Source organism: Sebastes umbrosus, chromosome 13, assembly GCF_015220745.1.
Source record: "Sebastes umbrosus isolate fSebUmb1 chromosome 13, fSebUmb1.pri, whole genome shotgun sequence".
Classification (NCBI taxonomy): domain Eukaryota; kingdom Metazoa; phylum Chordata; class Actinopteri; order Perciformes; family Sebastidae; genus Sebastes; species Sebastes umbrosus.
In genome coordinates, this window is record NC_051281.1 from 31,149,395 (window position 1) to 31,158,646 (window position 9,252).

Genomic DNA, 9,252 nt, shown 5'->3' on the forward strand with positions numbered 1-9,252 from the left:
GAGGGAGAGAGAGAGTCTGCCAGGTAAAAACTCACACTCCCACATAGACAGCCAGACACGCCCACACTAGACACACAGGGAACTGGGCACAAAGGGAAAAGACACAGTAGGAAGGCTGAGTTCATGAATGGAGTCATGAAGGGAATCATAACAAAGACTACACAACCAAAAGTCTTGCAAGTGACGTCTCCCTTACTGAAGCTGCGATGTCTGTGTGTTTCGTACCGGAATGAACTCACACCAGCAGCTTTCTCTTCCCGGCTGATAAAAAGAGCAGGAGTCTCTGGATAAAACACATCAGGTCAGATAACGTTTCATTTGTGTGTTGGTCATAGCTAAGTTAGCTAGCTAGCTAGTGTCGGTGACGTTTATTGTGCGAGACGAGAGATGTAGTTCACTGAGCGGTTTTACACAAAACTAAATGATACTATGACAAACTGAGACTTTCTTGACTTGCAAAATGATCTTTTAAATTGACAAACATCATATGTGTGATTCATGGAGCAATTCAAAGAGGATCAGAAAAATATTTGTCTCTCTCTGTTGTCTACCTTACATCATTTTTCCAAAATAAGGTCCCATGGGGTACACTGGAAGGGACGGGACTGAGGCTACCTATAAGTTTTTTGCATGTAAAAAGTCTCCAATGGGAGCTGAAAGAGCGTTTCAGACGGAGGGTGAAAAGAGGTGCTGCAGCACAGCTGGTATGAAAAAAGTCAAACATGTTTTTTTTTTTAATATTAAAGCATGTAAACCTGTTCTAGTAGAAACCCAAAATACAAGTATGCAGCTGAAAATGAGCATAATAGATCCTCTTTAATGTTTAGTAAGCAGCTTGCTGTAGCACAGAGGTCACCAAGACAATTACAAAAGCAATTCAGCCCTGGAGTAGTAAACTGTCTCAACCAGGGAGGAAAACAAGCTAGATGTCATGTCAGGTGAGTTTGCAGGGGACAGAGTTTTAGTGGTTATTTCGGAAAGGGCCTGAAACTCTCCAAAGACGAGCCTGTGGCCAGGCAACAGTAATATATTGGCTGCTTGTGAAGAAGCTGACTTCAGACAAGAGAGAGTAAAAGAGCTGTCAGCTGAGGGGAAGGAGGTCTGATTACACTCACACACTCACACCTGAGTCTCTCTCAGCCTGATGCACACACGCTCACAATCACGTACACACAGGTATATGCACGGTGTGCATGAACACATTATGTATGATCTCGCCCTGCTGTTAAAGTCCGGGTTAGTAAAATCAGAGATTTGTTTCCAAACACATTATATATGTTACAAATTTAGAGCTGAAAACAAGTGAAAAGACTGAACTATGTGGTTCTGAGTTGTGGTGTTAAGCCTGGCACACACCAGGAACGTCAGGAGCACGTGGCAGCTGCGTTACCTGTTGTTTTTTATTTTGGCGTCCCTGTTAAAGGGACTGTTTGTAACTTCTTACACGTATAAATCACCCAGGTCGGTGTCTCATGCGCGCTCGCATATGCGCGCTCGTGTGTGGCTACGCTGTTCAGACTCAGACTCCAACACAAACTACACGGAAGCACCAAAAGCTCTTGGTTGCCCGTCTGTTAAACAGTGTTGGCCGCGGTCGGAGGACGCGGGGGAGACCGTAGCTTTGGTCTCCAGGGCCGGAGTCTCTGCTGTACTCTGCTCCTCTGCCTGCCTGCCTTCACTCAGCTACGCTCCACCTCACATGCATGCGGCGCACTCCTCCACACTGCAGAAGAGTTAGTTTAGCTCTGAGAATATCTAGTGAATGTACAGTGACGTTTGTGCAGAAATACTGAAATAACATTGACTTGTATATAGACATTCATTTTTATTATGGTATTCTTTAATTCTATTATTTCTATTCTGTTAAATACATTGAGAAAGCTGCATAAAATTGGAGTTAAATTCCATGTATGTATATACTTGGATATTATGTATATACTATGTATATTCTGTGGTGTGAAGAACTCAGAACACAGTTATTTTTGTTTTACCCAGATTTAAGCTTACGTTTGGCACAAACACATTTTAATACTATAATGTTTAAATTTTTAAAATAACACATTACTGTACAAGAGAGATACACACACATACAAGCCCCCTGGCCTTCTTGAAGGCAAACATTAAGATCTCCCACGCTTGCTTGCACACACAACAGTGCAGCTGTGCATGGGAGTTTTCCAGATGAAGATAATATCTGAAAAGTTTTTTATCCAACACAGGCAGCAGTACTCCATTTACTTGTCAACATCTATACTGAATAGCCTGTTCCTGTACCAGGTTGGTGTGTTGGCACGCAGACCCAATTTTCAGACATCTCAGAAAATAAGATAAGGTCGATGTTTTCCCAATCGCATCGGCCATTGTTGGTTCCTAGGTTGCAGTTTCTTTTACCTGGTTTAAATCTACACTATTGCAAACATGTCTTTTGCTTGGTTTGCCAACTCGATCTGACAGCATGCAGGGGATGTTACAGCAGAGGTTTGGGGGGGTTTAAAAAGATGCAGCAATATCACAATGTGTGTCTTCTCAAACAAACAGAGATGAAAAGAGTGACAGCCTCATGCAGCTAAATAAAGATTAGACAATTGTGGCTCTTCTTTTCATCAAACTTGAGTAATTGCTAGTGTTAAAATCACACTACATCAGTGGCAGTAATAACACAGTACTGCACCAAATGACATGATGTTTGTAAAGTGCAGTCATGAAAAGACTTGCGGCAAAAACCACAACACAGAACCAGCAACGCAAACCATGTTTTCTTATTTACAGGTACTGTTTGTAACTTCTTACACTTACACTCTTATAAATCATTGCGGTCTGTGTCCCAGCGTGTGGCTACGCTGTTCCAACACGAAACTACAAAGAAGCACCAAAACCGCAAAGTTCTATCTGGTGAAGCCCGTCTGTTGAATAGTGTCAACTAATCCTGCTCCACCCCCCCCCGACCGCCTTGGTCTCCAGGGGCTGGAGTCTCTGCTGTACTCTGCTCCTCTGCCTGCCTGCTTGCCTTCACATCGCTCTCTCGCTCCACATCCCACGTGCATGCGCGCACAGACTACACTTTGCAGAAGAGTTAGTTTAGCTCTGAGAATATCTAGTGAAACTTAACACGTACTAAAAATGTTGTAAAACTAAATTAAAAAATCACGTTTTGAACACAAGCAAAAAGGCTTCTTTAGGTTTAGGCAATAAAACTACAACTTCTTTAGGTTAGGGGCAAAAAAAAGCACTTAGTTAGTTTAAAGAAAAAACGTTGTTGGGGTTTTGGGTTAAAATAACCAATAACACAAGGGAACTACACATTGGGTTTTCATGCGGGATGCAAATTCCAGTTCGTCACCACCCCTTCACACTGTCTATACTACAGCGCCTGACTTTCACATTCTGCTCCTGTCATATTTACTACAGTCGCTAGAGGTCGCTTTCATGTTCTTTTATATCCTCTTTCAGTTATCTACCATGTGAATAGATGATAAACCTACTCTGGGACAACAGTCTAATTAGCTGACACAGGTATTTTCACACAGACAGCATGAGAAGAACAATGTGTTTTTGAACATTAAAGCACGTAAACATGTTCTAGTAGAAACCGAAAATACAAGTATGAACCTGAAAAATAAGCATAATGAGTCCTCTTTAAACACTGTCATCGATCAATTTCCGAGGATAAAAAAGGCTCCTTTGATTAACTGATTTGAAGAAACAAACTTTCTGAAAAAATAGAACGTGTGCTGTAGATGTCAGTCCAAGCAGCAGCAAATAACATCAATACTTTCAACACAGTTCATTTTTCACAAATTGAGGTTTCAGTGGAGCGCTCTAAGTGAGCAGGTAGCTCAAGCCTCTCCGGTGTGTGTAATTGAGCAGGACAAGAGAACGGAGTATGGCAGACATCAAGTATCTCTGCAACTCCGAAATGAAGACAATGAAATGCACACCCCTCCGTGTCAACACAGTTGAGACAAAGTTTTCTATTTTGAGTCAGGATGTAGTAAAAAGCGGTGGAAAGGTTATTTTGACTGAGATTTGAAACTTAGGGGGTCATCAGCAGCACACAACTCAAAACTTCAGAGTGCTTGGTAGGAATAAAGCAGGATATTATTAAAAGGATAAATGTAATCGTAAAACGAAAAACACAGATAGAAATATCAATATGCATAGAACTTGAAGATGGATATACCTATTACTAGCGGGGCTGTTAAGAATAACAGCTGTGCATTTTATGATTAAAGCAACAATTTTGGCAAGGTTGAAGGTTTTTATGTTATGAAAAGATATAGATATCGGGGCACTATGATTTCGCAGTCATTTTTTAAAATGGCCACCAAATAGGCGCTTAATATTCCAAAATGTTGCAGAAAACTGATTTTATGAGTCTTGATGATTTCTAAAGTGTGTTCAAGCTGATTAGATCAGATGTTAGAAGATCACAGATTTTCTCCCTCTTTGTTGTTTAAGGGTGCTTTTTAAAAGCTTTTAACCTGAGAAAAACATAAAAACCAAATAAAAGGAGCAAGGTCACTTCAGGGTCAAACTTCACCACCTTACCTTCATGATAGAATGAGAAACAATACACCTTTAGAACGGCACTGATGATGTGTGGTTATGATGTTGTGTTGTTATGAAGCTACGTATGTGTTGTTATGAATGTGTCATGAAGCTTTGTGTTATGTATTGTTATGAAGCTCTGTAGGGCCCATGGACGGAATCGTACATTTGGTACGGTGCCTTCAAATGAAGGCAAAAGGGGTGTTTATGATGTGTTGTATGAAGGCTTGTGCTGTTATGGTGTGTTGCTATGAAGCTATGTGTTATGGTGTGTTGCTATGGTGTATTGTTATGAAGCTCTGTAGGGCCCTATGATTTCTGCAATGAGGAAAACATGGATGGAATAGCGAATTTGGTACGGTGCCTTCAAAATGAAGGCAAAGGGGTGAAGTTTGACACCTGAAGTGACCATGCTCCTGTTACGGGTCCCAGGGATGGGTGTCGCCGAAGCAGAAATGTAACCTGTATGAAGCAGGTAGAACAGGAGCAATGAGGACACGGTGTGTCTCATTTCCTTTCAGATTGCTTCTCTGGTTGTTTTATTACACTCAACTCAACACATGTAGCCTAACACAACATATTTCTGCTATCTGCATTTCAGTTCTCTTCATTACAGTCCCATTACTCACTTCAGTATGTTCACAGTCTCAATAAAACTCACATTCACTATAGTCATTACTCTCTTCTGTGATAAACATCCATTTTAACTCCCTTTTATATTCCATAAACAATCTTTAGTACTTAAAAATGCTTCTTTTCTCACAGTATTCAACTGGTTAAAACAGTAACTATTCTCATTTAGTGGCAATTCAGAAGAGGTACAACAATGCCCCTTTAAATATGCTGCATTTGACATTACACTTCTGTAATAATTACAGTGCCACAGAAATGTGTCAATAAGAAAAATGCTGTGATACAGGAACAGAAATATACTTAGTGGTGGTAACTAACACCTAATTCAATTTACAACTTTTCAGTCAATATTAACAGAGTGCATGTGAAGTAATAAACACATCATTAAACACATTAGTAAACAATTATCCTAAATATTCACTCTGTGCAGGAGCCTTGAGACACCGTACTATTGTCAGGCCATGTTAGATCTAAAATGGCGTCACTGCACGAATGCTTTGCCAGGACGGACGTAACTCACTTTGTGTCCTTCTATGCTATATATATATATATATATATACATATATATATATATATATATAAAATCAATACAAACTCTGTAACATTTAGCGAACCATCTCATTAATAAAGCCAACCTTATAACGTATATAGTAATGGTTTGTTAACTAGTTTACCAACCTGTATGAAGCAGGTAGAACAGGAGCAATGAGGACACGTGCGTCTCGTTTCCTTCCAGATTGCTCTCTGAGGAAACGGCGGAAGCGGGTGCTCCCTTACCCGTACCCCGGAGGCAACTAAAGTGAACATGAATGTTCCGCCTCACTACTTCTTCTCTAAAACCATATCATCACTGCATTAATGCAAGGAAAATAAATAAATGTCCAAACATAATGGCACATAATGATACAAGATTATTAGTCAAATTATTACTCACATTTTTATCATTTAGATGTGCTCACACTGTCTCAGGTGCGCCACACTCCCTTTATTTGGTTTTCATGTTTTTCTCTGATTAAAAGCTTTTAAAAAGAACTCTTAAAAACTAAAAAGGGAGAAATCTTCTAACATCTGATCTTCTAACGTCTGATCTAATCAGCCTTGAACACACCTTGGAAATGATCAAGAGTCATAAAATCAATTTTTCTGCAACATTTTGGAATATTAAGCGCCTGTTTGGCAGCCGGGGGCCAAATTTGCCCTGCCCCAATATCTGTATCTTTTCATGACATATAAACCTGCATCTGTGCCAAATGTGTTGCTTTTATGCAAAATGCACAGTTGTTAAGAATATTTCAGCTTAGCTGTCCCACTGTACTAGCTCACTCGCACGCAGACACACAACGCTGAGTTGTAAGTTGGAATTGTCATTATAGTCCAAAAACATTCTTTTGCTGCTGTGTGAGAAGTTGTCACTTTGTGTTTTTACAAAGAACTGTCCACAGAGAAGAAAAAAAACATAATGCAGAAATGGATAACTGCACAATGCATCCTCATGTGACATGCAGAATAGAACAGTATTTCATGTTGGGAACGTAAACCTGCCTGGGGATGTGTCATTTGGTAGAGGCAATTAAGCATTCTCCAGCTGCACATTACAGCAAAAAGATGGCCACCTTCCATAACACTTCCACGTGCTCACACTGAATTTATTGGTCAATAAGAAGATGTTTCATCACTCGGTGTGTGCATCCTTCGTATGCTTCCATTGCTGCTGCATGCACACTGGTGTTTAGGCTAGGCGGCACAGAATTGTTCTACCAGCAGCATGCTTTGAAGCCCGTCTTCGTCTCCCACGGTTTCTCATTTACATAAAGACAACTTCTCGGAGTCTGTACACACACACGCGCGTACACACATGTATTAATATCAAAGCGGTGAAACCCTCCAAGAGACGGTTTGAATACACACCGAAGAAATTCACACTCAAATACAGTAAATGATCTTCTATGTGTAATATGGTGCATGCACATACTGTGAGCAAACCCTATGCAAACTACACACACACAATTTCCCTCGCCCTGCTACCATCTCTGCTGGTGTTCACAATTCCCGTAGAGTTTATGCTTCCGGAACCCAATTATGCCTCGCTGGCAAATTAGGCGCCATTAGCGGGGCACCAGCATGCATCACCAGGGGAGAAGCAGAGGCCTTTAGCTCATCTTATGGCCTGCCTTCCTGCTCACCAAAATACTGATAAGCTTATAATTCACACTAATGCAAAAGGGATTTGCTGCACCTCTCCGCTCTCTTGTTATTGCCGTCAGCTGTAAATGTTTAGATATTAGATGGCTTACACCAGCGCTTCTATTGTTCTTATCTTGAGCTTGTTTGTGTCCTTGTGAGGTGTTTTCAGGTTTCTAGAAGTGGGTGAGCACATTATATTGATTGTCTACTGTATGCATGGTAAACACAGTAGAGTAGACACAGCAGTGCTTGTGCAGGATACCCCTCTGAGCCAGCAGAGCCACATACAGTAGGCCCTGTTCAGACAAGTCAAGTGGACAGCTCTAAATACAGGTGTGAATGTGTAACATATGCATGTTACATTAGATACACCATTTCAGCTTTAATAATTGTTACTATCAATTTTGTCAGTAATTTTACCTTTATTTGATAGTCGTTACGTGAACATATTTGTGTTATTTTCATATTTTTTATGCAGTTATTAAATATATATTTTTATATTTGATACTACAGTGTCCAAGGTAACGATGGAGCTATAAAACCAGTCGGACCGAGCTTGTATCTCCCAGGTGAGTGAGTGTGTGTGTGTAAATTTAATCTGTAAATATTAATGTATAGTCTATGTATAATGTATAATCTAAGAGACCGGCTTGTATCTCCCAGGTGAATGTCTGTCCCGAAGTGCTCGAAGCATATAATCCATCTTGAATGGACATTGGAGCTGTCCGTGGTCCGTTGGGTTATGAACTGGGTATCGAGGTAGTAGACAGAAGAAAGACCTCCTGTTACTAATGCACTCAAGATGCATTGAGGACGCATTGAGCTCCGATCTTTCAGACCACATTCAGAGGTGGTCTGGAACCACATATAACCACATTCTTTTAGCAGTGTGTAGTGGATGTGTCCGGGGCCACATTAAGGACCGCCTACTCAACTGATGTCCTGCTTGGATCTGCGGGGTCTCACTACGCTCCTCATGTAAAATGACGTGGAAACATCTTCTGTGCTCTACTGTATCCTGACGGTACAACTGTGTTTTATTAAAATAGATCTTGTTTATAGGCTACATATCTACAGACTATCAGACTAGGAATGCAAAGTGCATTATTATCATACTGTCAGTGATGTGTTGGTGTTTTAGTCCGGTGCTTTGTACGGAGCTGACACCCGCTCGCTCTCTGCCTTGGTACGTGTCTACGGGCTCCGTCCTTTCCACTCTTCCCATTCATTGTCTATGTAAGCAGCCTGGCAATGTATTCTGGTAGCGTGGTGGCGCTATCCAGAGACGGACCGTCACTGCTCACTCCTCACTCCTCACTCCTCATTTGCATAAAGTCGAGGTCTAGGCTACTTTATGCAAATCAGGGGCGTCCGACGCGACTCGCCGTCTCTGGAAACTCCAGAGAAACTTTTTAACTAAACCTTGTCGATCTAAAATAAAGACAGATTCACCAACTGCGTGGCTTATTTCTCGCCTCAATGTTTCAAAAACTCATTTTGGTGAACTACTTTCATAACATAAGAAGAAGAAAGTTTCCAAACGAGCTGCCATGTTGATTCCGGTTTGAAAGCTGGGAGCAGCAGCCCACGAGGGACAGCGTTCGTCCAATCAGGTGCCTAGTGCCTTGTATTTAGAGGCAGCCCATCAAGTATCCATTTTTTTTTTGAAAAAACGTCCCTGTGGACAACTACCATCTCTCATCCCCGGCTCTCTGAAGCTCTGTACCAGCTGTTGACTGGCAAAGGCAGCGGTGTCGGCGGCATGGAAGTCCCCAGGGATCGCCGGTAGAAAATAACCTTTTATTTAGATGATAATAAAATGTTCCCAAATTCATGAATATGTAGAATATTACTACTGACATTCCTGTAATATGACATCACAACGGC

General features: G+C 41.1%; 2 long non-coding RNA genes across 2 annotated transcripts; both read left to right on the forward strand.

Annotated features, from left to right (window-relative positions):
* The first annotated feature begins 649 nt into the window (after positions 1 to 649).
* On the forward strand, positions 650 to 3,611 carry LOC119500497. Its single transcript, XR_005209626.1, has 2 exons — positions 650 to 687; positions 3,514 to 3,611. It is a non-coding gene; the product is annotated as an uncharacterized LOC119500497 (long non-coding RNA).
* Positions 3,612 to 7,886: 4,275 nt separating this feature from the next.
* LOC119500498 lies at positions 7,887 to 8,846 on the forward strand. The gene is made up of 2 exons (XR_005209627.1): positions 7,887 to 7,934; positions 8,029 to 8,846. It is a non-coding gene; the product is annotated as an uncharacterized LOC119500498 (long non-coding RNA).
* The last annotated feature ends 406 nt before the right edge of the window (positions 8,847 to 9,252 follow it).